Genomic DNA, 27,135 nt, shown 5'->3' with positions numbered 1-27,135 from the left:
GGACAGTGACGCTAGAGATATCCCTTATTCCAGAGTGTAGCTCTTTGACCTTCAATTATAGAGCAGTTGTTGATTTGCATAGATAGAGGAATTTCTTTCCAGTACATTTGTTGTACCAGTGAAGTTACAGTGCTAGACAAAGAAATAATAGTAATCAAATAATCATTAAAAAGAGTGATTTCTGCAGCTAGTGTGGAAGAAAAGCTCTGTACTCTGCAATTTTTATCCAATATCTGTTGGAGACAATTTATTAGTATACAAACATTCCTGCTTGGAGGAACAACTAAACTGGCAAAGTTCCCCATTCTTATTAGAATTTGTCCTTACCTAAGAATTATCCGCTGATGTTGTTACAGTAATACTAAACCAGAAGACAAGATTCCACAGCAAGATGACAGTGGTCAAGGTGTTAGTTATTGGATTGATTTGAACTGAGCAATAGTAATGTTAGTGTCACTTGAAGTGTCCTCAAACCATTCAATCTAGGCATGAGGTACTGTTCTTAATTGAATTACTCAAAAGATATTCTACTCTTAGTATGGTTACCACTCTGATCTTAATTTCATGGAACCTGGATTCCTACATGAACTAAGTCTCCTGTTAAAAAAAACAAACCAACTAATTAGATCTGTGATAAAAATGAAACCAAGGACTTCATAGTAGAACTTTGCCTCCTTAACATTGATAAGGCTTTGTCACTTAATTGCAAATAGAGGCTTCAGAAAAAAGATACATAATATTATTTTTCAGTTTTCAAAAGGAGAAAAAGAGGCCTTAATGTAAGGGTTCTTAACCTTTTATGTTATGGACAGTTTTGACAATTGTGTGAAGCCTGTGAACCTTTTCTTGGAGTAATATTTGTTGCCTACTCTCATAATTGAAGAAAGTACTAAATTTCAGTTAGATATAAGTGAAAATAAGGATGTAATTTTTTTTCCCCAACAATGTTAACAGACCTCCTGAAATTTCTTAATGCAGAATCCTTAGGAGTCAGTGGATCCCTGGTTGAAAACTTTTGCCTTAGTGGATATGCTTCCATAGTACTCAACAGGGAATGTTATATGATCCTAATATATGCACGAGGAACTGCTTGTTGGAAGAGAGGCTTGACAACTGCATTTTGATCTACCAAATACAAAAAAATTATGAACAGACACATGGCAGGATTCTTTGCATTTTTCATTCAGTTCTATAACTGTAAAAGAAAGGTCTGCTGTAGAAAATTATCTTTGAAAGTTCGACTTCCCGTCTTTATATCCCCAGTACTTGGCACAGAGAATCTGCTTAATGAATTCTTGCTTGCCTGCTTGATTGGTCCTCACATTTTCTTTTTCTTTAAATACATTTATTTACTTATAATATTCATTTTTTAATTTGAGTTCCAAATTCTGTTCTGCCTTCCCCATCCATTGAAAAGGCAAGAAATATATCAGTTGTACATGTGAAACCATGCAAAGCATATTTCCACGTTAGCCATGTTGCAAAAATTTTAAAAAGGCAAGAAAAATAAAGAAAATTAAAAATAAAATATGCTTCAATCTTCACTCAGACTCCATCAGTTCTCTCTCTAGAGGTAGATAGAATTTTTTATCATAAGTCTTTTGGAATTATCTTGGATCATTCACAGTTAATAATTGTATAATACTGCAATTGCTGTCTACAGTGTTCTCCTGGTTCTGCTTACTTCACTTTGCATCAGTTCATATAAGTCTTTCCAGGTTTTTCTAAAAGCATCTTGCTCATCGTTTCTTATAGCATGATAGTATTCCGTCATGATCATATGCCACAACTTGTTCAACCATTGCCCAGTTCATAGACATCCCCACAATTTTCAATTTTTTGCCCACCACAAAAGAGCTGCAGTAAATATTTTTATACATATAGGTGCTTTTCCTTTTTCTTTTATCTCTTTGGGATACAGACCTAGTAGTGGTATTGCTGGATTAAAAAGAGGTTCATAGCCTTTTGCGCATAGTTATAAATTGCTCTCCTGAATAGTTGGACCAGATTGCAATTCCACCAATCATGCATTAGTGTCCCCGTTTTTCTACATCTCTTCCAGCATATATCATTTTCTTTTTTTGTCACGTAAGCCAATCTGAGAGGTATGATGTAGTACCTCAGAGTTGTTTTAATTTGCATTTCTACAGTCGGTAGTTATCTAGAGCATTTTTTTGTGTATGACTATAAATAGCATTGTTTTCTCCCATTTGAAAACTGCTAGTTTTCATATTCTTTGACCATTTATCAATTGAGGAATAACTTGTATTCTGGTGCCTTTATTCAGAAACACGTGCTGCAAAATTTTCCCAGCTGTCTGTTTTCCTTCTAATTTTGGCTATGTTGCTATTGTTAGTGCAAAACCTTTTTAATATAATCAGAATTATTCATTTTACATCTCCTAGTGCTCTCTGTCTCTTGTTGAGTAAATGAATTCTTCCCTTATCAATAGATCTGACAGGTAAACTATTCCTTGCTCCCCTAATTTGCTTATGGTATCACCGTTTATGTCTAAATCATGTACCCATTTTGACTGTATCTTGGTATATAGTGTAAGATGTTGATCAATACCTAGTTTCTGCCATACTGTTTTCCAGTTTTTCTAGGAGTTGTTGTCAAATAGTGAGTTCTTGTCCTAAAAGCTTGGGATTTGGGGTTTATCAAACATTAAATCACCTCAGTCATTTAATACTGTGTGTTGTGTACCTAATCTATTCCACTGATCCACTACTCTATTTTTCAGGAAGTAGCAGTTTGATGATTACCACTTTGAAATAGAATTTGAAGTCTTGTACTACTAGAGCACTTTCCTAAACATATTTTTTCATTGATCCCCTTGATATTCTTGACCTTTGGTTCTTTCAGATGAATTTTGTTATTATTTTTTCTAACTCTATAAGATAATTTTATGGTAGCTTGATTGGCATAGCACTGAATAAGTAAATTAACTTAGGTAGAATTATCATTTTTATTATATGGGTAGGTAGAGACCTACTTGTGAGCAATTAATATTTTTCCAGTTCAAATCTGACTTTATTTGTGTGAAGTGTTTTGTAATTGTGTTTATGTAGTTCCTGGGTTTGTCTTGTCAGGTAGACTCCCAAGTATTTTATATTGATTGCAGTTATTTTAAATGGAATTTCTCTTTCTCTTGGTACTGGACTTTGTTGATAATACATAGAAATGCTGATAATTTATGTGAGTGTATTTTGTACCAGGCAACATGACTAAAGTTGTTAATTGTTTCAGCTAATTTTTCAGTCGATGCTCTAGGGTTTTGTAAGCATCCTATCACATCATCTGCAAAGAGTGATAGTTTTGTTTCTTTATTGCCTGTTCTATAGTTGCTGTAGTTAATATTTCTAGTACAATGTTGAATAATAGTGGTGATGTGTACATCCTTGCTTCACCCTTATTTTTATTGGGAAGGCTTCTAGTTTATCCCCATTACAGGTAATGCATAGTAATGGTTTTACAGAGATATTACTTATCATTTTAAGGAAATTGCCTTTTATTCCTATGCTTTCTAGTGTTATTAATAGGAATGATTGTTGTATTTTGTCAAAAGCTTTGTGTTTTTGCATCTGTTGAGATAATCCTGTGATTTTTGTTGGCTTTGTTAATCGATATGGTCAGTTATGCTGATAATTTTCCTAACTGAACTAGCCCTGTATTCCTGGTATAAATCCTGCCTGGTCATAGTGTATATTCTTTGTAATATATTGCTGTAACCTCCTTGCTAGTATTTTATTTAAAATTTTTACATCAGTATTCATATAGGAAATTAGTCTATAGTTTTCTTTCTCTGTTTTTCCTCTTCTGGGTTTAATTATCAGAACCATATTTATGGAACTTGATAGGACTCTTTCTTTGCTTATTATTTCAAATAATTTATGTTGTATAGGAATTAAATTGTTTTTTAAATGTTCGGCAGAATATACTTGCGAATCCCATTTGGTCCTGAGGATTTTTTCTCAGAGAACTCATTGATGGCTTGTTAAATTTCTTTATTCTAAGACAGGGTTATTTATTCTTGTTTCTCTTCTGTTAGCTAGGCAATTCATATTTTTGTAAATATTGATTTATTTCTATTTAGATTGTCAGGTATATTAAAATATAATTGGGCAAAATGGCTTCTGATAATTGCTTTAATTTCATTTTCATTGGTGGTGTACTTACCTTTTTCCTTTTTGATACTAATAATTTGATTTTCTTTTTTTAAATCAAATTAGCCAGTGCTTATCTATTTCATTCTTGTTGTTTTTTCCTTAAAACCAGCTCTAAGTTTTATTTGTTGTCTAGTAGGGTTTTTTTTTAACTTTCATTTTTATTCATCTCTCTTTTGATTTTCAGGACTGGAAATGAAAACATTTTGGTATCTAATTGGGTATTTTTCATTTGTTCTTTTTCTACTTTTTTCAACTGACTGTCCAGTTTATTGATTTGCTCCTTTTTTTAAAGTATTTACAAATATACTTATACATATGGGGCTTTTTCCTCTTTTTGATCTCTTTTGTTTTGTTTTGGTTTTGGGCTAGGCAGTGGAGTTAAGTGACTTGTCCAGGGTCACACAGCTAGTAAGTGTTATGTGTCTGAAACTGGATTTGAACTCAGGTCCTCCTGACTGCAAGGCAGAGCTCTATCCACTATGCCACCTAGCTGCCCCCTGGTTTAAGTATTTAGAGCTATAGGATTTCCTCTAAGTATTGCTTTGTCTATATCCCACAAATTTTTGTATGTTGTCTCAGTGTTGTCATTCTCATTCATAAAATTGTTGATTATTTCTTTAATTTATTCTTTGACCCACTAATTCCTTATGATTAGATTATTCAGTTTCCCATTAGTTTTTATTCTGTCTTTTCATGGCCCTTTATTGAATGTAATTTTTATTGGATTATGATCTGAAAAGGATGCATTTAATTTTTCTGCTCCTTTGCATTTGTTTGTAAGGTTATTATGCCCTAATACATAATCATTTTTGTGAAAGTGCCATTTACAACTGATAATAAGGTATAATCCTATCTATTTGCATTCAGCTTTCTCCAAAGGTCTATCACATCTAACTTTTCTCATTCTTTTCATCTCTTTAGCTTCTTTCTTATTTATTTTATGATTAAATTTATCTAGTTCTGAGACGGGAAATTTGAGGTCCCCTCTTGTATAGTTTTACTGTCTGTTTCCTTGTTTAACTCATTTAACTTTTCCTTTAAGAATTTGAACACTGTGCCATTTGGTGCATGTGTATTTAATATTGATATTACTGCATTGTCAAAGGTACCTTTTAGTAAAATGAAGTTTCCCTGCTTATCATAATTGGATCCATTTTTGTTGTTGTCGTTGTTTTTTGTGAGATCATAATTTATACCCTTGTCTTTTTTACCTCAGCTGAAGCATAATAGATTCTGCTTCAGCCTCTTATTTTCTGTTTCAGCTGTGTTTCTTGTAAACAACATATTGTTGAATTCCGTTTTCTCATCGATTCTGCTATCAGCTTCTGTTTTGAGTAAAGTCATCCCATTCACATTCACAGTTAGGATTACTGTGTATTTCTCTCCCTACTGTTTTTTATCTTGTTTATCCTTCTCCCTCTCTCTTTTTACCCTGTCCTTCCTCAAAAGTCTGTTTTTCTTCTAACCACTGCCTCCCATAATCTACCCTCCCTTATGTTGGCCCCCAACCCCCTAGGCTTCTTCCCTGTTTTTAAGGTACATTTCTCTATCCAGCTGAGTGTGTGTTATTCCTTTTTGGAAACAGTTCCAGTGAAAGGAAGGGTAAAACATTACTCACCACCTCACCCACTCACTCCCACTTCCCCTGTACTGTACAAGCTTTTCCTTGTGAGCCTCTTTGATGTGAGATATATTTTGTTGTTGTTGCTGCTGTTACGCTGTTTTCAGTCATGTCTAACTCTTTGTGATCCTGTTTGGGATTTTCTTGGCGCAGATACTGAAGTGATTTGCCATTTCTTTCTCTAGCTAATTTTATAGGTGAGAAACTGAGGTATACAGGCTTAAGTGACTTGCCCAGGGTCCCATAGTTTTTAAGTGTCTCAGGCCAGATTTGAACTCAGGATGATGAGCCTTCCTGGCTCCCAGCCTAGCACTGTATCTGTGTGCCTTCTAGCTACCCTGAGATAATTTTACCCATTCTTCTCCTTTCCCTCTTCTCCCTGCACATCCGTCTTACTTTCTCTCTCTCTCTCTTTTTTTTTTTTGGACATCATTCCATTATATTCACACTTGTTCTATGTATGTATACTCCTAACTGCCCTAATACTGATAAAAATTCTTAGGAGTTACAAGTGTCATCTTCCAATATCAGAATATAAACAGTATAACCATATTAATTCCCTTTTGATTTCTTTTTCTTACTTATCTTTTTATACTTCTCTTGAGTTTTCTGTTTCAAAGTCAGATTTTGTATTCAGCTCTGATCTTTTCATCAGGAATGCTTGAAAGTCCTCTATTTCATTGAATGTTTATTTTTTCCCCTGAAGGCTGAGTAGGTTATTCTTGGTTGTAATTCTAGGTCCTGTCCTTCCAGAATTTCATGTTCTAAGCCTTCTATTTCTTTAACATAGAAGCTGCTAAACATAGTGTGCTTCTGACTATGGCTCCAGGATATTTGAATTGTTTTTTTTTTTCTGGCTTCTTTCAGTATTTTCTCATTGACCTGGGGAGCTCTGGAATTTGGCTATAATATTCCTGGGAGTTTTTATTTTGGGATCTCTTTTCTATTTTATCCTGTGGTTCTAGTGTATCAGGGCAGTTTCCCCTAATAATTTCTTGAAATAGGATGTCTGGGTTCTCTTTTTTATCATCGCTTTCACGTAGTCCAGTTATTCTTAAATTATCTCTCCTCTATTTTCTAGGTCAGTTGTTTTTCTAGTTAATTAACCTTTTTCTTCTATTTTTGTATTCTTTTGGCTTTGTTTTATTTTTTCTTGATGCTTCATGGAGTTATAAGCTCCCACTTCATCCATTCTAAGTTTTAAGGAATTATTTTCTACCATGAGGTTTTATACTTCTTTTTTCCGTTTGACAAATCCTGCTTTTTAAGAAGTTCTTTTCTTCAGTGAATTTTTGTACCTCTTTTTCCCTGTGCAAGGTTAGGGACATGCTTCCTTCATAAAGCAGTCTACTTCCCTCTCATTCATGTGCCTTTATTGGTGAGAATAAATATAGGCAAAATAAAAAGCAGTTAAATTCATGGTATTAGGGGAGAGCACTAGCAGTTGAGGGGATCAAGAAAAGCATTATGTAGAGGGTAGTATTTCACATGGGGCTTGAAGGAATTTAGAGATTCAGTGGGGGGGGAGTTGAACAGGAACTGTCATTCTCCTGAGTCCATTTTCCATCATGAGAGTCTCACCTTTCTCCTACTTCACTCTCTCCTCCTTCCCTCCCTCAGCCCTTCCTACCACCATTACTCTTCCCATCATCTTTGCTAAGAATTGCTTAATAGAACTGCACCCACTTAGGCCTGACAAACTTGAGATGACCACTCTTCCCACTGGCTGCCTCCGAATCCTCCCCTCCCTCCAACTCCTGGGGACTACTCAATGCAAATGCAGCTGGCTGAAGCATGATGTTATCTCTGCATATAGTCCTTTCCTTCACCTTTTCTTTTTCTTTTTTTATAGAGATACTATGGTTTTTTTGGATGAAAAGGCATTTTTTTTTTTACAGTTGTGATAGACTTTTTAAAAATTAATTTATTTTGATTTATCAACAATCACTTCCATATGCTTTTGAGTTTAAAATTTTCCCCCACTCCCCAAGACGGCGCACAATCTGATATAGGCTATACATTTATATTCCTATTAAACGTGTTTTCACATTAGTCATGTTGTAAGTAGGAATTAGAATCAATAGAAGGAACCACCAGAAAGAGGAAACTAAAATCAACAGAAGAAAAAAAATAGTAAATAGTATGCTTTGATCTGCATTCAAACTCCATAGTTCTTTTTTTGGATGTGGATAGCTTTTTCCATCACAAGGCCTTTGGAGATGTCTTAGATCCTAGTATTGCTGGGAAGCATTAAGTTTATCAACATTAGTCATAACACAACGTGGCTGTTATTATGTTCAACGTTCTCCTGGTTCTGCTCACTTCATTCAGCATCAGACCATACAAGTCTTTCCAGGTTTTTCTGAAGTCAGCCTATTAATCATTTCTTATAGCACAGTAGTATTCCATTACATTCATAATACCACCATAAAAAGAGCTGCTATAAATATTTTTGTACATGTGGGTCCTTTTCCCATTTGTATGATCTCTTTGGGATACAGGCATAGAAGTGGTATTGCTGGTCAAAATGGCTCTTTTGGCATAGTTCCAAATTGCTCTCCAAAATGGTTGGATCATTTCACAACTCCACCAACAGTGCATTAGCATTCCAGTTTTCCCACATCTTCTCCAACATTTATCATTTTCTTGTTTTGTCATCTTGGCCAATCTGATAGGTGTGATACGATACCTCAGAGTTGTTTTGATTTGCATTTCTCTAATCAATAGTGATTTAGAGCATTTTTTCATATGACTATAGATGGCTGTAATTTCTTCATCTGATAACTTGCCTGTTCATATCCTTTGACCATTTACCAGTTGGGGGATGACTTGTATTCTTATAAATTTGTCTTAATTCTCTATATATTTTAGAAATGAGGTCCTTATCAAAGAGACTGGTTGTAAAAATTCTTTCCCAATTTTCTACCTTCCTTCTAATCTTGGTTGCATTGGCTTTGTGCAAAAACTTTTCAATTTAATGTAATCAAAGTTATCCATTTTGGTTTTTGTAATGTTCTCTATCTCATGTTTGGTCATGAATTCTGTTCTCCATAGATCTGATAGGTAAACTATTCCTTGCTGTCCCAGTTTGCTTACAGTATCAGCCTTTATATCTAAATCATAAACCCATTTTGACTTTATTTTGCTATATGGTATGGGATTTTGATCTATGCCTAGTTTCTGCCATACTCTTTCCCAGTTTTCCCAGCAGTTTTTGTCAGAGAGTGGATTCTTATCTCAGAAGCTTGGGGTCTTTGGGTTTATCAAATAATAGATTACTATAGTCATTGACTACTGTCCTTCACCTCTTCTTGAGGGCTCTCTGAAGGTATGGGCACAATCTCCCTCCACCTTGAGTTTTCCCAGACTGGCATAATTCCTTAGTTGGGGAGAAATGCTTCTGTTTTGTGTTCTTTTAGGTCTAGGTAGAGCCACAAACATGTCCTAGTCTGTAAGAAACTGGAAGGCAGTCTTTTGTTGTTGTTTTTTCAGTTTTAGGAAGATAATATAGATAAAGATTAGGCAAGAAATTCAGATTCTCTAGTTTTTTAAAAAAAATGTTCTAATCAACCTACGAAACCAAAAATAGTAGTAGTCTAGAAAAAATGTTACATAAGATAATGAGAGCCCTGATAACAAAATATGATAAGATAGTGAGAACTCTGATAACAAAACATGAAGAATAAGAAATATAATTGGCACTCACCAGAAGACAGTAAAGATGAAAATATATGACAAAAATGGTCACCAGCAACTAAGAAGTATCTAAAGCAGCTTCCCAACAGGAGATCCTTATAGAAGACTAAAACATTTTAAAATGACTTTCAGATCTTAAAATCGATGTTCATGGTTTTTATGTATCCTTTTTACTTAGAAAAGAAAATTTCCTGAAAATCAAGATAATTTAAAAATTAACAGGAAGATTGCTGTGCCACATCAAAGAGGATTTTTTTCCCCTCTGACTAATAATTGTTTTGTTTTACAGCCAGTAAAGTATTTAACTCCTGTTCTTTCCACATAAAGGCATATAGGTTAGTAGTTTTCATAGTAACCTTTTTTTAGATAATATTAATGTTTATATTCCTTTTGAATCTTAAGCTTGCTGAACTGCTTTCGAGATTGTGTTGCCACTGGCATGGATTTCTTTGATGTCAATATCTGTAGTCTGCTCCAGGCATTCTTATTAACTTTTTCTTCACCTTCACAGCTAAGGTGTTAGGATCCAGATGTTGTAGTTGAATTATTATTGTTGACGGAAGTAGAGAAATACTGACAGTCTCATTTTCTATTTGTTTTCCTTGTGACACTTTCTTCTTTGAGTGCCCTTAGGATGATGCTAGTTAGATTGGTCTCATGTCAAAATTTCTTTACATTTGTTTTCACTTCCACTTCATTTTGCTGTTTTATAGAGTGATACTGCTCATATTGTTGAAGAAATAAATGAAAAAGCCCTTTCTTTTGTGCCAAGTACTGTGCTAAGTTCTAGGGCTACAGTAAAAGCAAGCAAGTTAGTCCCTTTCCTAATGGAACTTATATTCTAACAGGGGAACATAATGCAGGAAGGAAAAATGGAAGTGGAATGACACGGAGGGAGGGGAAAGTTTGAGCACAGTGTCATGACCTGTTTTAGAGTTGGGGGATTGGCTGGAAAGTAGTAGTAGGCCAGGAAATGGGCTAGGTAATACAAAAGGTCACTAAGCAGGGCTCCAGGACCAAAAGTCTAAGGTTCAATGTAAAAACAAGAAGGCCACAATGCTGGTAAGAGGACACGTAGATAGCCCGGGGAGTACCACTTTCTGTAGCTTTTTGGTTGTTTGTATTTCCAATCAGTCATTTATTTTCTCTGTCCTATTTTCTTTCCCTTCCCCTTCTCACTTCCTACCCTCATGAGAAAAAGAACAAACAGAAAAACAAACCCCTCATACCAGATAGGCATAGTCAAACAAAGAATTGACACATTGGCTGTGTCCCAAATTGTATCTTTGAATCTTCAGTTTGAATCTTCCGTCTGTCACTAGTCTGTGAGGAGATGGGTAGCATACATACTTCATGATCAGTCTTGTGGAATCATAGTTGGTCATTGCGTTAATCATTTCTTAAGTCTGACATAATTTTTTTTTTACCAGTTACTGTATCATTTGTTCTCATTTCAATATATGATTTATTTCAGTGCCATTTTTATAGTTAATGGAATATTGGAATTCTTTTTTGATTATTAATAGACTTCACTTGTAAATCCATATGCACCTCTCTCCCTTTTTCCCTCCCCTTTTCCCATTTATGAGTTCATTTATGGCTTGTTGAGTTTGTTTTTCTCATATTGGTTTATTTAAATTCTCCATATGTTAATTCTGTTAATCTGGAGATTTAATGGGGTTTTTTTGTAAATATTCATCCATTTCATTTAACCGTTCATTTTATTACCATATAATTGGGCAAAATTGTTATGCAAGTGAATTGAAGTCACTTTCTCCTCGGGGCTTCATTGGAAAAATGTAGATCAGGAGGACCAGAGATGGCTGTATGCTGAGGTCTTTCCTAGGTCTCCGTTTGTCTAAGGCAAAGCCAATTCAGTGATTAAGACTAGGTAAGAAGAAATGAGGCAAAGAACACCCTCTTTTATCTAGTAAAAATATGTATGTATATCTATCTATCTGTCTGTCTGTCTGTCTGTCTGTCTGTCTGTCTGTCTGTCTATCTATCTATCTATCTATCTATCTATCTATCTATCTATCTATCTATCTATCTATCTATCTATCTATCAATCTGAGAAGGGAAGACCTTTAGGGTTTCTGGGCAAAATTGAAACAGTTGCTGTTTACATTCAGTCTGAGTCAGGGCCCAAGCAATGACCAAGTGAGCTTGACCTGAGACCTACAGTTTCCTAATGATTGCCCTTTTTTCCTCTTTGTTATGAAATTACCTTTTTCCATTTTTGATACTGGTTATTTGGTTTTCCTTTTTCAAAAATCACATTAATGATGTATATACATATATAGCTTTTTTTAAACTAGCTTCTACTGTAATTTTTTGCTGTGATTTTTGTTTATTCTTTTATTTCCATGACCTCTATTTTTGTGTTTATTTGTTAAGTATTGGTTTTCTAAGATTTTTTCATTTGCAACCCCCATCCTTTGCTCTAATAACTGTAAAAAAAAATTTTTTTAAAAGAATGTAGAACTATAAATTTTTCCCTAAGAACTGTTTTGTTGGCAAAAAGTTTTGGAATATTGTGTCATTGTTGTCATTATCTGTATAAAAATTATCTCATTTCTCTGCTTTGTTTTTTGATCCATCAGTACTTTAGTGTTGCTCTCCAATTAATTTTTAATATTTTCTTCAGTAGTTCCTTATTTAATTTACTTTTTATTGCATTTTGTTTAGTAAAGTGTGTGTTTAATATTTCTGCATTTTCTTGTGAGGATGTTTTTCCCCTAATGTTCAGTCAATTTTTGAAAATGTGCCATTCATAGCAAAGAAATATACATATTCCTCTCTATTCCCATTGAGTAAACACCAGAGAGGTGTCATATCTAACTTTTCTAAAATTCAATTCAGGTTCTTAACCTTTTTTTGTTTGTTTTGTTTTACTTTTTTGGTTAGATTTGTTTGGTCCTTAAAGGGGTACAATGAAAGCCCACACTCTTACAATTTTAACTTTTTATTTCTCCATATAACTCATGAAACTTCTTTAAGTATTAAAAGCTATGCCGTTCAATACATATGTGTTAAGTACTAATATTAATGCATTGTTTATTGTACTTTTCAGTGTAAGGTAGTTTATCACTTTAAATCAGGGCTTTTTTTTGGTGTTGCCTTTTCAGAGATCATGATTGCTAATGTCTGCTCTTTTGAGTTCAGCCTAGACAAAATAGATTTTGACTCAGAATCTTCAAGTTTCAGATGTTTCTTGGAAACAGCATATTCTTGGATTCTGCTTTCTAATCCATTCTGCTCTCCTCTCCCATTTTATAGATTCATCCCATTCACATTCATAGTTATGACTATGAATTTTGTATTTCTTTGCATCCTGTTTCCTAATCCTTTTTCTTCTCTTTGCTATATACTCCCTCTTTACAAAAAAGAGAGTGATAAAGGAAAGACAGTTTTCCTCAGTACTGATGCTCTTTACTTGATGCAGTCAACTTCTGCTTCCCTCCCTCATCCTCTTTTGCCCTCATCCACACCGTGATCACACATTTTTACCATTACTTTTAAACTTCATATTGCTTACTAGGTGCTTAAAGTTAATAATAATAATAATAATAATAATAATAGTAAATGCCTGTATGGTACTTGAAAGGTTTACAAAGCACTTTTAAAAATATCTTATTTTATTCTCACAGCAGCTCTAGGAGGTAAATCCTATTATTCCCATTTTACAGATGAGAAAACTGAGGCAGTTAGCAGTTGAGTGACTTGCCCAGGGTCACTCAGCTAATAAGTTTGTGAAGTCAGATTTGAATTCAGGTCTTCTGATTCTATATGCAGTGCTCTATTCACTGTACAACTTAACCTGCCAGGAGTTTTTGGTGTTTTTTTTTAACTTATAACAATAACAGATATTGCCTATGTTTTTATCATAATGATTCCCTTCTTGAATGTACCTTCTCTTTTATTCCTGTTCTTTCCTCCAATTCTCTCCTGTGTCCTTGTTGAAGCTAATGTATTTCTGCACTAAACAGTGTGTGTGCGTTCGTGAGCACCTACTGGTGTGTAATATCTACCCTTCTTTCAACTCAGTTAAAATGATTTTCATGTGAAGCATACATCTACACTTTTGGCAGCATTGCCAGGTCCTTTTATTGGCCTGGTCTATACTGTGCACAGTCTTGTCACTGTCTTCTCAAGGTTTTGAGTACTTCATCTTTCACAGTTCATAGCTATAGCTTAAGCCAGGAATCTGTAAGTTTTAAGTAGCTCCTGAGCAGTCTGATTGAAAGCATGATCTGATCCCTGCCCTTCTGAACTTTCTGGCTACGTATTCTGGTTTGGTTCTAGGCAATACAACTGTAGACTTGCCCATAAGTGAAGCTGTAGTATACATTGTTGTCTACAGCCCATGTCTGCTAATTGGAAGGTTCAGCAGGTTTGGAGTGATAAAAATTGTACACCAGCCCTGATTTCATGACCCCTGCCTTGATCCCACCTTGATTCTGAGCTGTACTTTGAATCCTTGATCCTTCTCTGTGTTTAGTGACAACGGTGTTGATCACCACCATTCTACTGTTTCTTCCCTGGTTATTTGTCTGTGAGGCAAATTTGTGATCTTGTGCTCAAAAATTACCCATTATGATCCAGAACTTCTTATCACTGCTATCTTGATTGTGCCTCCTCATATGCCTTTTAATTTTCTACTTTTTTAAGTCAGCCAGGTGACACAGTGGATAGAGCACTGAGAAGGAGAAGGAAGGCTAAAACAGCTATTCAGTTTGTAGAAAAGAGGAAGGATATGGAACGTACTATTTCCCCTAACTGTAGTACATATGAAGAGGACTATACAAACATAAAGAAAGGGATGGAGGATGTGTTAATTAGAAGATCCTCAATTTTATATAAATTAGACACAAGAGTTGAACACATACATGCACAGATGCACATACAGATGGCCACATACATACATATACAATTTATTATAGAAATGCATAAGACTCGATAGGAAAACAAGTGAGGATAGAGAAAAGGGATTAAGAAGGACAGTAACCCACAGGAGGGAACAGTTGAAAGCAAAACAAATGTCCTGATCCTTGTAGAGGAAATTTAAATTTTTTTTTAAAAATCCAAATGAATTGGAATTTAAAGGAGTGCTCATGCATTGGAGAATGGCTAAAAAATGTGTTAAATAATTATAATGGAATATTATTCCACGATAAGAAATTAAGAGAGTGGCTTCTGGGAGGTGTGAACTGATGCAGAGTGAAATAAGCAGAAGCAGAACAATTTATACAATGACAACAGCATTGTAAAGGAAGAGGATTCTGAAAGACTTTTAAAAAATGATGACCATCCACATCTCCAAAAGACCAAAGTAAAGCACATTAACTACCTCCTCAAAGAGGTATGGTAGACTCAAGGTGCAGAGAGATACACCCTTTTGCCCATGGCCCCTGCATTGATTCATTTTGCTTGACTATGTTTATTTGTCATGAAGGGGTTTTTTTTTTCTGTTCTCTCAGCTTTCATTTGAGGGGAAGGTCAGGGAGGAAGGTGGGGGAGTCAGCAATAGTAATGCAAAAGAAAGGGGCCATTGAAACATTTTTTAAATGTGCTGAAGAGAACAAGAAGTTCAGAAGGAAGCATAAAAAGGTAGAATGATTTTGAAAGTAATGTGTGGAATTGCTTTGATACTTAAAAGCAGATGGTATGAAATTAAGACTTGCAGTTTCAGTTATTTTTTGTGTTCTACTGTGTATGTGAAATGCTCATTTTAGGTGTGTTTATGTTTAGAATAAACAAAATGATAATAAAATGAGGAGCTTCCACTAGAAAAGAAAAGAAAATTAAATATATTTGTAGGCAGCAAGAAAGGAACTTATAGTTAGGAAGATAGTGAAGATTAAAGAGGAAAGGATGCCTGAGGTGGGTAAACTGCTAGAGACAACAGGTGTAGATAGGCTCAAAGATTATTGTAGAATGTTTGGCCTAGTTGAGAAAGGACAAAGATCATTTCATCAAAGATTCAGGGAAAGAATGAAGGATGGGGCCTCACTCTCCCTCGCCCTTTCCCTCACTCTCCCTGGTCCTTTTCCTCACTGTCCTCCCCCCATGCCTCTAGCTCTGGGGCTGTGCTCCCTGGGCCTTAAGCAATACAGCCTGGGCCTGGTGCAGGGGGGCTGGCACCAGGGCCCAAGCCAACATGAGCAAGAAGCACATGACAGACAAACACCTCTGTGAGGAGTATGTGGAAAAACCTTTGAAGTTGGTACTGAAAGTAGGAGGAAACGAAGTCACAGAGCTCTCCACAGGCAGCTCAGGACATGATTCAAGCCCCTTTGATGAGAAAACAGATCATTAGAAACACAAAGACAGGAATAGAAAAAAGGGAAAGAAAGGAGAAAAGCAGGGCCCAGGAAAAGAAACGGAGAAGAGTAAAGGAGGATAGAAAAAAATGAGATTGGGATCAGGCTGAGAGTGAGGCAGAAAAAGAACTTCAATGTCAAACTCTTATAAGACTAGAATTGCACCCTGAGAAGCCTCTGAAGAATACATTAAGCAAGAAGTAGAATAAACACCCCTTCTAGAGGTTTTGAATCAACTGATGAGGCAATTACAAAGAAAGGACCCAAGTGCTTTCTTTTCGTTTCCTGTGACTGATTTTATTGCTCCTGGCTCCTCTATGATCATTAAACACTCAATGGATTTTAGTAGTATGAAACAAAAGATCAAGAACAATGACTACCAACCCATAGAAGAATTGAAGGATAATTTCAAACTAATGTGTAGCAATGCCATGATTTACAATAAACTGGAAACGATGTATTACAGAGCTGCAAAGAAGCTGTTGCACTCAGGAATGAAAATTCTTAGCCAGGGAAGAATTCAGAGCCTGAAAAAGAATGTAGACTTCATCACTGACTTACAGAAGATCTGGAAGCAGAAATGTAAAATGGAAATACATCAGAGTGGGGAAGACAGTGGCTGTCTGCTGAAAGATAAAGACGATTCTTTGAACAATGTTGTTAAAGTTTTCAAAAGTCCAAATAAGGAAAATAAAAAGAAAGACAAAGATATGCTGGAAGATAAACTTAAAAGCAATAACTTAGAAAGGGAACAAGAGCAAATTGAGCACATTGTTAAAGAATCAGGAGGAAAGTTGACCAGAAGACTTGTAAATAGTGTGAGTTTGAAAGAAGAAAGCCAGATAGAACTACATTAGGACTTCTTAATCCTGTGGACCCTCTTGCAGGAGAACCTGGCAATTGCCCTGTAAGATTGGGAATGACAACAGGAAGATTTCAGTCTGGAGTTAATGTACAGCAGGGGTTCAAAGAGGACAAGAGGAATAAAGTTACTCCAGTGTTATACTTGAAATATGGACCCTACAGTTCTTATGCACCAAACTATGATTCCACATTTCCAAATATTAGCAAGGATGATTCTGACTTAATGTATACAGCTTTTGGGGAAGATTCTAATTTTCCAGTGGTTTCAGTATCCATGAGTTTTTGGCCACATCTGTATGTTATGGCAGATAGTTTACTGGATGTTCTGACAAAAGGAGGATATTCTTGATCCCTCAGAGAGCTTGAAAAGCCAGTAGCTGAAGGTGAAACCCAGAATGGTAGTCTTGACAGGGCAAAAGACGTGGAGGTTACAGAAATAGACTCATCTGGCTCTTTGGACTTTAGTACTAATAAGGACAAACTTACAGCTCTAAAGGCAGTCATAAACTTTGGAGCCTAGATTGAGATTTTTGACTCTGAAGAGGCCAAAGTGTGCCAGAGGAAACTTGGTGAAATCACCAAATTACTCAGAGAACTTCAGGAGGCTCAGAATAAACGTCTAAGTACCAGACCTCCTCCTAATATGGTTTGTCTTTTGGGACCATCTTAACAGAGAGATGCGTTTGGCTGAACAAGTAATAACCAATAATCTTAAAAGAACTTGCACAGCAGGTAACCCCAGGTGACATAGTGAGCATGTATGGAATCTGGAAAGCAATGGGAATTCCTTTTCCTTCTCCTGTCATAGAAAATAGCTTCATAGATTTAACCAAAGATCTTGAAGAACCAAAAAATGTCAGCACCACTGAATGTAGATCTGAAGAATTTGAAGTTGTAACAGTGGTATATGATTATATATAGTGTATATATATTTTTTTCATCTTGGAAATTTTTTCAGGGCACGTTAAATATTTGTAAATTGTGTTTTTAATGAGTTAAACTTTGCAACTCGAATGCCAAAAACTATCATGGCAGCAGGCTCACAGCTCATATGGCCTTGGAAGAGGGGTGTTCCTGATGGTGGCAATCAGCTCTGGTTGGTTAACAGTTAATGAGAGGTGGACTTTACAAAGAGAAGTGAGCTGAGAGACCATCCCTATACTCAGACCTCCACCAGCCTTGGGCAGTCTAGACAAAAGAATCTATATCCCTCACCCAATCGTGAGCTACTTGGGTGGAGTAGTAATACCAAAAATGAAAAGAAGGCTAATCCTGTCTTCCATCAGCCCTGTCCTTGAGAGATTAGACAAAGAAATAGGACAAACAAATAAAGCAGGGAGAAAAAAGCTTGAGTCTCTCCCCAGTTTTAATAATTGACTGTTAATTTGAGAGGAAAAAAACCATTTCTCTCAAATCTGAGAGATTTGTTGTCTCCCAGAAACAGTTTGGAGTTAATGAAATTTCTTGTCCAGGAGAAATAGTATTTTATGTTCAGACTTTTACTTTAGGAGAATTATTTTGGCATTTTTGTGGAGGATGGATTTGAGAGAGGAGACCCTAGAAGCAGGTAGACAAATTAACAGATTGTTCTGTGGTATGTAAACATAATGGAATAATGGAACATTAATATGCCATAAGAAAGCAGTATTGAAAGAGGCATATATGAATAATTAGAAATTAAAGCAAACAGAACCAGGAAAACAATAAGCACAATGACTACAGCAGTGTAAATGGAAAAAACAGCAGCAAAACAAACAAAATGTTATGCTTATTATAATAATTAAGTATGGCCCCAAAGAAAGATAAGAAAATGCTCCTCTTTACCTATTTTGCAGAGGTAGGGAGCTATGAGTGCAAAATACTATGTATTATGTCAGACTTGATTAATTGATTAATAACAAAAATAATAATAGCTAGCAACACTGAGCTAAGCACTTTACATTATCTCTTTTGATCCTCACAGCAATCCTAGGAGGCAGATACTATTATCATCCTTATTCTACTGATGAGGAAACTGAGACAAACAAGTTAAGTGACTTGCCCAGACTAAGGCCAGACTTGATTTCAGATCTTCCTGACTCCAGGCTAAGTCCTGTAGCTACTCTGCCACCGAGTTCCCTTTCCTCTCTCCTCTTTTAAAGATTTGTTACCCTTAAAGATAGGTTTTTTTCTGAGACAAGGGACATATTGGGAAATATAAGTAACATAGAAACTAAAGATAGCAGTACAAATTTATTAATGATGATGGGCTTATTGCAATAGTCCAAGCAGGGACTGGTAAGGGCATAAATGAGAATGGTGGCCATGTGTTTGAGGAAGAAATAAGTGCCAGAGATGTTGTAGAGGTAGAATTGATGTAACAACTGATTAGATATTGGAGAAGTTGAGAGAGGAAATGGCTGAATCCAAGATTGTATATCTGGATGGCTGTGAAGATAGTAGTTACTTTACATTAAAAGAAATAATACAGTTCAGAAGTGGAAAAGATGAGTTCTGTTTTAGGCATGTTAGATTTAAAATGGCTACCCACCAAGGAGTAAGGGTAGGCAGAGTCAAGATGGCAGAATGAAAGCAGTGACTTGCTTGAGCTCTCCCCAAACCCTCCAAATACCTATAAAAATGGCTCTAAACAAATTCTAATGCAGCAGAGCCCACAAAAAGACAGAGTGAAGCAAATTTCCAGCCCAAGACAACCTGGATGGTTGATCAGAAAGGTGTATTGCGCAGGGCTGGGAGAAGAGTACAGTGTGGCGTGGATGTGCAGACAGCAGTGAACCTGGAGCAGGTCTCAGAGGACTGAATCGCAGCCAAAGACAACTTAGAAGGTCAGTGGAGAAAAGTCTGTTTCTGTGGTGAGAGGGAAGCTAGAACTCAGAGCCAGTTCCAGAGTGTAGATCACTGAGCATGGGCCCATGGGCTGTGGCTGTGTCCTGAGCTTCCCACCCAGAGACTGAGGGGTAATCGAGGGCTGATCAGAGGGGGACTGCAAGGATCTCTTGCTTTGCCTGTGCTTGGATCTGGGGCAAGGAGGAGTGCTGGCATGGTGGAGCTTGTAGTGGCTGTGAAGAGAAAACCCTCCTCACAGTTCCAGAACAGAAAGGAGTGCTTCTGGTCACTAATACACTAGAGCACAGGCCAGGAAAGGAGTAAACACCTCATCCCTTATCATACCACCTTGCAGGAATTGAAAATTTACAGCTCCTTACAAGTATCTCTGAAAACAGCTGTACAAACCCCTGAAGCTTGGGACAGTACATTCTCCACATTGGAAGCAGACTCTTAACCTTAACAAAGAGTTTAAAACTCAAGTAATTGGCCAGGATCATGAGCAAGCAGCACAAAAAGAGTCAGACTATATTATCTTACTTTGGTGACAAAGAAGAACAAAATGTACAGCCAGAAGAAGACAACAAAGTCAAAGGTCCTACATCCAAAGTCTCCAAGAAAAATATGAATCAGTCCCAGGCCTTGGAAGAGCTCAAAAGGGATTTTGAGAAGCAGGTAAGAGAAATAGAGGAAAAACTGGAAAGAGAAATGAGAGTGATGCAAGAAAATTATGAAAAACAAGTCAACAGCTTGCTAAAGGAGACCCAAAACAATACTGAAGAAAATAACACCTTAAAAAATAGCCTAACCTAAATGGCAAAAGAGGTCCAAAAAAGGCCCTAAAAAGAACAATTGGCCAAATGGAAAAGGAAGTTCAAAAGATTACTGAAGAAAATACTTCCTTAAAAATTAGAATAGAGCAATTGGAAGATAGTGACTTTATGAGAAATCAGGACACAGTAGAACAAATCCAAAAGAATGAAAAATTAGAAAACAATGTGAAATATCTCATTGGAAAAACAACTGACCTGGAAAATAGATACAGGAGAGAGAATTTAAAAATTATTGGACTATCTGAAAGCCATGAAAGCCAAAAAAAGGGCCTAGACATCATCTTTCAAGAAATTATCAAGGAAAACTGCCCTGATATATTAGAACCAGAGGGCAAAATAGAAATTGAAAGAATCCACTGATCTCCTCCTGAAAGAGATCCCCAAAGGAAAACTCCTAGGAATATCGTAGCCAAATTCCAGAGTTCCCAGGTCAAGGAGAAAATATTACAAGCTTCCAGAAAGAAACAATTCAAGTATTGTGGAAACACAATCAGGATAACACAAGATTTAGCAGCTTCTACATTAAAGGATCGGAGGGCATGGAATATAATATTCAGAGGGAAAAGGAGATAGGATTGCAACCAAAAATCGCCTACCCAGCAAAACTGAGTATAATCCTTCAGGGGAAAAAATGGTCATTCAGTGAAATAGAGGACTTTCAAGCATTCTTGATGAAAAGACCAGAGCTGAATAGAAAATTTGACTTTCAAATACAAGACTCAAGTGGAACATGAAGAGGTAAACAGGAAAGAGAAATCATAAGAGACTTATTAAGGTTGAACTGTTTACATTCCTGCATGGAAAGATGATATTTATAACTCATGAGATTTTTGTCAGTATTAGGGTAGTTGGAGGAAAAAAAATTATATGTATGTAGAGCTAGATAGATAGAGGGCACAGGGTGAGTTGAAGATGAAGGGGTCATATCTGGAGAATAAAATTAAGGGATGAAAGAGGATTATACTCAGAGAAGAAGAAAGGGAGAGGTAGAATGGGGTAGGTTATCTCACAAAAAACAGAAACAAAAAGGCTCTTACAGTGGAGGGGAAACAGGGGAAGATGAGAGGGAGTGAGTGAATATTATTCTCATAGGATTTGGTTTAAGGAGGGAATAACATACACATTCAATTGGGTATGGAAATCTGTCTTACCCTACAGGAAAATGGGGGGGAGGGGACAAGAGAGCAGGGGGATGATAGAGAGGAGGACAGTTTGGGAAAGGGGGTAATCAGAAGCAAATACTTCTGAGGATGGACAGGGTCAAAAGAAAGGCTAGAATAAATTGGGGGGCAGGATAGGAGTAAGGGAAATAGAGTTAGTTTTTCACGACATGCCTACTGTAGAAGTATTTGCATAACTGCATGTGTATAACCTATGTTGAATTGCTTGCCTTTTCAACGAGGGTGGGTGGGGAGGGAGGAAGGGAGAAAATTTGCAACCCAAAGTTTTAAAAACACATGTTTAAAAAAAAACTTTTCACATGCAACTGGGAAATAAGAAATACCGGAAATGGGGTACAGAAGTCTATCCTGCCCTACAGGAAACTAGAAGGGGAAGGGGTGGAGAGATAGAAGAGAGGGAAAACTAGGGGAAGGGGTATTCAGAATGCATGCCATATTGAGGTGGAGGAAGGGGCAAGATGGGGTGAAAATTTGGAACTCAAAATCTTGTGGAAGTAAATGTTGAAAACTAAAAATAAATAAATTTATATAAAAAAATAAAATAAAATGGCTACCCAGGTGGTAATGTTCAGACAATTGGTGTATAGATTTGAATGGTAGTTGAAATCATCACAACTGTTGAGAGAAAATATAGTGGGAAAGAAATGAGAGATTCAGAGATATGTATTGGGGAATAGAAGAGCCTAGAAGACTGAGAGGAACAGTTTTGACATGTGAGAGAAAGCAGTGTCATGAAAGCAAAGGAGGAGAAAGTGTTTAGGAGACATTCACCAACATCAGAAACTGTAGTGCATTGTTGAAGGTGAGAGACTGCATAGTAGAATCAGAAAATCTTTGGTTCTGGAGTATTAGGGTTCAAATCCCATTTTGGATGCTTAATAGCTTTATTACCTTATGCAAATTAGTTTACCTCTCTGGGACTCAGTTTCCTCGTCTTTAAAATAGGGAAACTGTCCTAGTTGGTCTCTAAATTTTCTTTCAGCTCTAGATCTATGAACCTTTGATCCTATTGATAGGCCCTGGAACACCCCCCCCCCCACCCCCAGCTTCCCCAGAACTCTCCCAAGTGGCCCTGGTGTTTGCCTGAGGCTCATTTCAGTGTAGTCCTTTCAACTGTCTTGGCCTTGTTGGCTTTGACCCTGCCCCAATCTCCAATTAGCTGTTACCTCTAACCCAGCCCAGGCCACACCCTAGACCACTACTCCTTGATTCCATCTAGACCCCTTCATTTGGCTCAGGTTCCTGGCACCTGCCCTTCCAGGTCCTTCTGTGTTAGCTCCCAATCACCCAAGCTATTGGTCATTCCTTGATTAGATTTTGGTCATTCCTTGTTCACATCCAGATCTTCCATAGTCTTTCTGTATTAAAGGTCCATCTTGCCTCCATTAAGTGGTTCAGATTCTGTAAGAGTCTGGCCTGTTTCTCTTGGCAATATAATAAACCTTGTCTCTAGCTGAAAAGAAGGCTTGGATTGAATTCATTTGAGGCAGGACCTGCATTGTTTGCCCTTGAATTTTGGATTTCCCAGCACACCTAGACCTCAACACTATGAGAAGATTGAAACAGAGATTTTCTGTCACTCTGCTAGGACTTTACCCCTTGCTCCTGCCTAGGTTGATGAATATAGTGACAAGTTATTGGTATTTCCTGACGTACTTCCTAGTACTGTATCAGGGTATCCCTGTCCTGTAGTGTTTTGGATCAACTCAGGGCTTCTGAGTTTTTTGTTTGTTTGCTTGTTGTGTTTTGGGAAATAGAGTGCTGTGTGTGGAGATCAATAACTAGGTCAATTTGGCTTGACCTTACAGTGTATGGAGAGGAGTAATGTGTAAGAAGATTGTAAAGATAAAAAAAGGCCAGGTTGTGATGTTATTCAGATATCAAACAGATGATTTTAAAGTTTGGTCTTAGATAATGGGCCGGTGGAGTTTATTAAGGGACTGAGGTAGGGTGTTATGATCAGATCTGTGCTTTAGGAAAATCACTTTACCAGCTGTCTGGAGGATAGATTGAAGTAGGGAGAGACTTGAGGCAGAGAAGTCAATTAAAAGGTAGCAATAATCTGTATTATTAGAGGTAATTAGTATGGACTACATATGAAAGATACAGAGGGAGAACCAAAAAGGTCAGGCAACTGTTTGGCTACATGGAATAAATAAACCAAGGTATCAGGAATGACACTGAGTTGGAGAATCAAGGTGACTTCTAATGTGGCTATACCCATGACTGTAGTGCAGAAATATAAAAGATTAAAAGAGAAGTGGTTGGGGGAGAATAAAATGAGTTCTCTTTTGGACATATTATTTTTGTGATGCCTTTGCCATGCCTGGTTTGAGCCATTGAGAAGCCAGTTGGGGACTGGAGCTCAGCAGAGAGGTTGGAGTAGGATGTGTGAATTTGGGAGATACCTACATACAGATGATTAAATTGAACCCAGAGGAGGAGCTGATAGTTAGAGTATGTAGAAAGAAATGAGGGTTCTGGAGAACAGTCTGGAACTATGGCCAAAGGGCTATAAAACTGTGCATACCCTTTAATTCAGCAACACTGCTACTAGGTCTTTACCCCAAAGAGATCAAAGAAAAAGGAAAATGACATTTTATGTGCAAAAATATTTATAGCAGCTCTTTTTGTGCTGGCAAAGAGTTAGGAATCGATGGGATGGATACTCATTAGTTAGGCAATGGCTCAACAAGTTGTGGCCTATGATTGTGGTGGAATACCATTGTGCTATAAGAAATGAGGAGGAGGTGGTTTCAGAAAACAAACATGGCAGCCTATGAACTGATGCAAAGTGAAGTGAGAAGAACCAGGCTATCATTGTGCACAGTAACAGGAATAACGTAATGATGATCAACTGTGAAAGATTTGTCTGTTCTGAGCAGTACAGTGATCCAAGACAGTTCCAAAGTATCTGTGATGAAAAAATACTATCCAGTTCGAGAGAGAGAACTGATGAACTCTTGAGTGCAAATTGAAGTGTAATTCTCACTTTATTTTCTTTTATTTTGCTTTCTTTGTGAAGTGGCTAATAAGGAAATATGTATTTGCATGATACATTGTTTGGCTTCTCAGAGGGTGGGAGAGGAGTATAGGAGGGAAGGAGAGAATCTGGAACTCAAAATTTTAAAAGATGTTACAAATAGATATTACAAATATTCCAAATAGGTAAGGAATCTGAAAAATTTTTTAACAGTAATCTCCTTAAGGTAGAGGCTATTTTTGCCTTTTGTTATACCCCAGCACATAGCATAGTGCCTTGCATATAGTAAGTATCTAATAAATGTTGATTAATTTTTTAAAAAGTACGTAATATTCTACAAGAGACTGCATTTTACCATCTTAAAATTCACAAAAATACCTAGAGAATAAAAAATAACATCTTTAAAAAATAATAACAAAATAAAGAAATGAGAAGGGAGCACAGGAGAGAGTTTTGAGGAACACCCAAAGTTAGAGAGTATGAGAAGGATGATGATCAGCAAAGTTGACTGAGAAGAGAAGTCAGGAAGAGAACCAAGAGGGATCAATATCATGAAAACCCAAAGAAGAAAAAGCATCTAGCAAAAGGTAATTCCTAGTGTCAAATGTTGCAGAGAGATCAGGAAAGATAAGAGTTGAGAAAAAGCCATTAGATTTGGCAGTTGAGATAAGTAGCATTTATATAATGCTTTAAAGTTTGCAAAGCATGTTACGTATGTAAGGATGCTATGATCCTCACAACAACCTTGAGAAATAGGCACTATCAATATCACTGTTTTACAGATGAAGAAACAGGTTGAGAGAGGTGAAGTGATTTGCCAAGGGTCACACAGGTATAAGTGTCTTAAGCTGGATTCAAACTCAGGTGTTTCTGAATCCCAAGTCCAGCATTCATTCTATTCACTGCTCTGTTTCTTTGCTTCTAATTGATAACTGTCATTGATAACTTTGTAGAGGGTAGTTTCAGTTGAATTATAAGGTAAGAAACTAGATTTAGCAGGTATTTAGAAGACAGTGAGAGGAAAGGAAATGGAGGCACCAAATGTCAACAGCTTTTTGAAGAAGTTTTAGTCATGAAGGAGAGGAAGGAGATAGAGCAGTAGCTAGCAGGAAAGATAGGATTTAATGGGTTTTGTTTTTGTTTTTTGTTTTGTTTTTTTAAGGATAAGGGAAACATGACCATGTTTATAAATGTCAAGAAAGGAACCAATCTGCTAAAGAAATCAGGAGGGTACATTACAAGGGTTGGCAGAGCAAGAAGAGCAGCCATCAGCGTGGAGTGGAGGACGGGGGAGGAGGATAACAGAGACAAGTGTGATGAGAAGGGAGAAAAATGGCCCTATTTTTTTCCCCGAGTTATGAAGCACTGTCCACTGCTAAAAGGGTGAAGCTTAAAGAGAGAACAGGAGGTTCAGAACAGTAATTGTGTTGAGTGGGTTAGAAAATCAATTAGAGAGGAATAAAAGGATTAGTGACATTTGTAGTGAACCCAGTCAACATAATTGCATGATTTCCTGCATCACTCAAACAGCATATGAGCAGGATTGAGGCTGGAATTTGGCAAGGCATGTGCGACAAGGCATGTAGGACAAAGAATTAAAAAAGTAGAAGATAGTGATGAGCTGAATTGGTTCATCAAGGGATCAAGATTGGGAAGGGAAGAGAATGTAGCCAAAACAGGGATTTATGACGTAAGAAAGTACCAAGGGGTATAGAGAGTAGAGGTTACAACGAGGGCAAGTAATAGGAGGGGGAAGGCATAGAGCACAGAGAAGGAAGGAAGAGCTAGTTATCTTTTTTTGTGCCATAGACCCCTTTGGAAGTCTGGTCTTGCCTATAGAGTCTTTCTTATAATATTGTTTTTAAATACAACTAAATTTTAATACAATTGTATTGGAATGTAGTTAAAGTGTCTAAAAAATACATTAACAGACCCTCTGAAATTCACATAGGCCCCTTTGGGTATTCATGGACTGCTGTGGTATAGGGAAAGATGGAATGATATAAATGGTTATGATCAAATAATGTGATTTCAGAGTTCTTAATGATGAAAGTGTGACACTTGTGGGTAATCTAAGCAGTCAGTGAGGTCAAGTGGAGGAGGAATAGGTCCTGGAAGTTATGGAATAAAGAACTCTCCCCTCTTATGCCCTTCATAACCTGCCTTTAATCTATTCTAAGGCTCACTGAATATGACTTCTCCCATACACTCTAACTTTAGTCAAATTGACTTTCTCTCTGCCCTGTTTGAGAACTAAGGGAGTTTAGTGCCTGGCTTATAGTCTCTTTCTCCATCTCAGCTCCTACCTTCACACTAGAGGACTTCAGTGTAAATGTTGATTTTTTTTTTTAAATACACAAACCTCTCAGTCCCTCAATCTATTCAGCTCCTATGCCCTACATTTCTACTGCTCAGCTCTGTGAAGGGTTGATCATATTCTTGATCTTGCTATCACCTCTAAATGACCTGCTTCTCTATTCAAGAACTCTGAAATTCCCTTATCTAATAATAATCTTTAATCATTCTGTGTCTCCCCGTGCTTTAGGAACCCCTAATTCTCTTTTTTGTCTCCCAATTCTTTCACTCCTCAGTACTTTCCCAGGCCTTCAACCCTTGACCCATTGTATACCAGCTCAGCT

At 36.8% G+C, this 27,135-nt stretch overlaps 1 protein-coding gene and 1 pseudogene across 4 annotated transcripts in view; both read left to right on the top strand.

Moving 5' to 3' along the window:
• The window catches only part of PACS2 (phosphofurin acidic cluster sorting protein 2), a 330,978-nt gene that overhangs the window by 129,485 nt on the left and 174,358 nt on the right, over nucleotides 1–27,135 (top strand). The window lies entirely within an intron of this gene.
• LOC144456229 (bromodomain-containing protein 7 pseudogene) lies at nucleotides 15,229–17,594 on the top strand (annotated as a pseudogene).

The sequence above is a fragment of the Phascolarctos cinereus genome, unplaced genomic scaffold (assembly GCF_003287225.1).
Source record: "Phascolarctos cinereus isolate Bilbo 61053 unplaced genomic scaffold, phaCin_HiC Scaffold_3;HRSCAF=262, whole genome shotgun sequence".
Classification (NCBI taxonomy): Eukaryota; Metazoa; Chordata; class Mammalia; order Diprotodontia; family Phascolarctidae; genus Phascolarctos; species Phascolarctos cinereus.
This window is presented reverse-complemented; position numbering and strand designations above follow the sequence as displayed.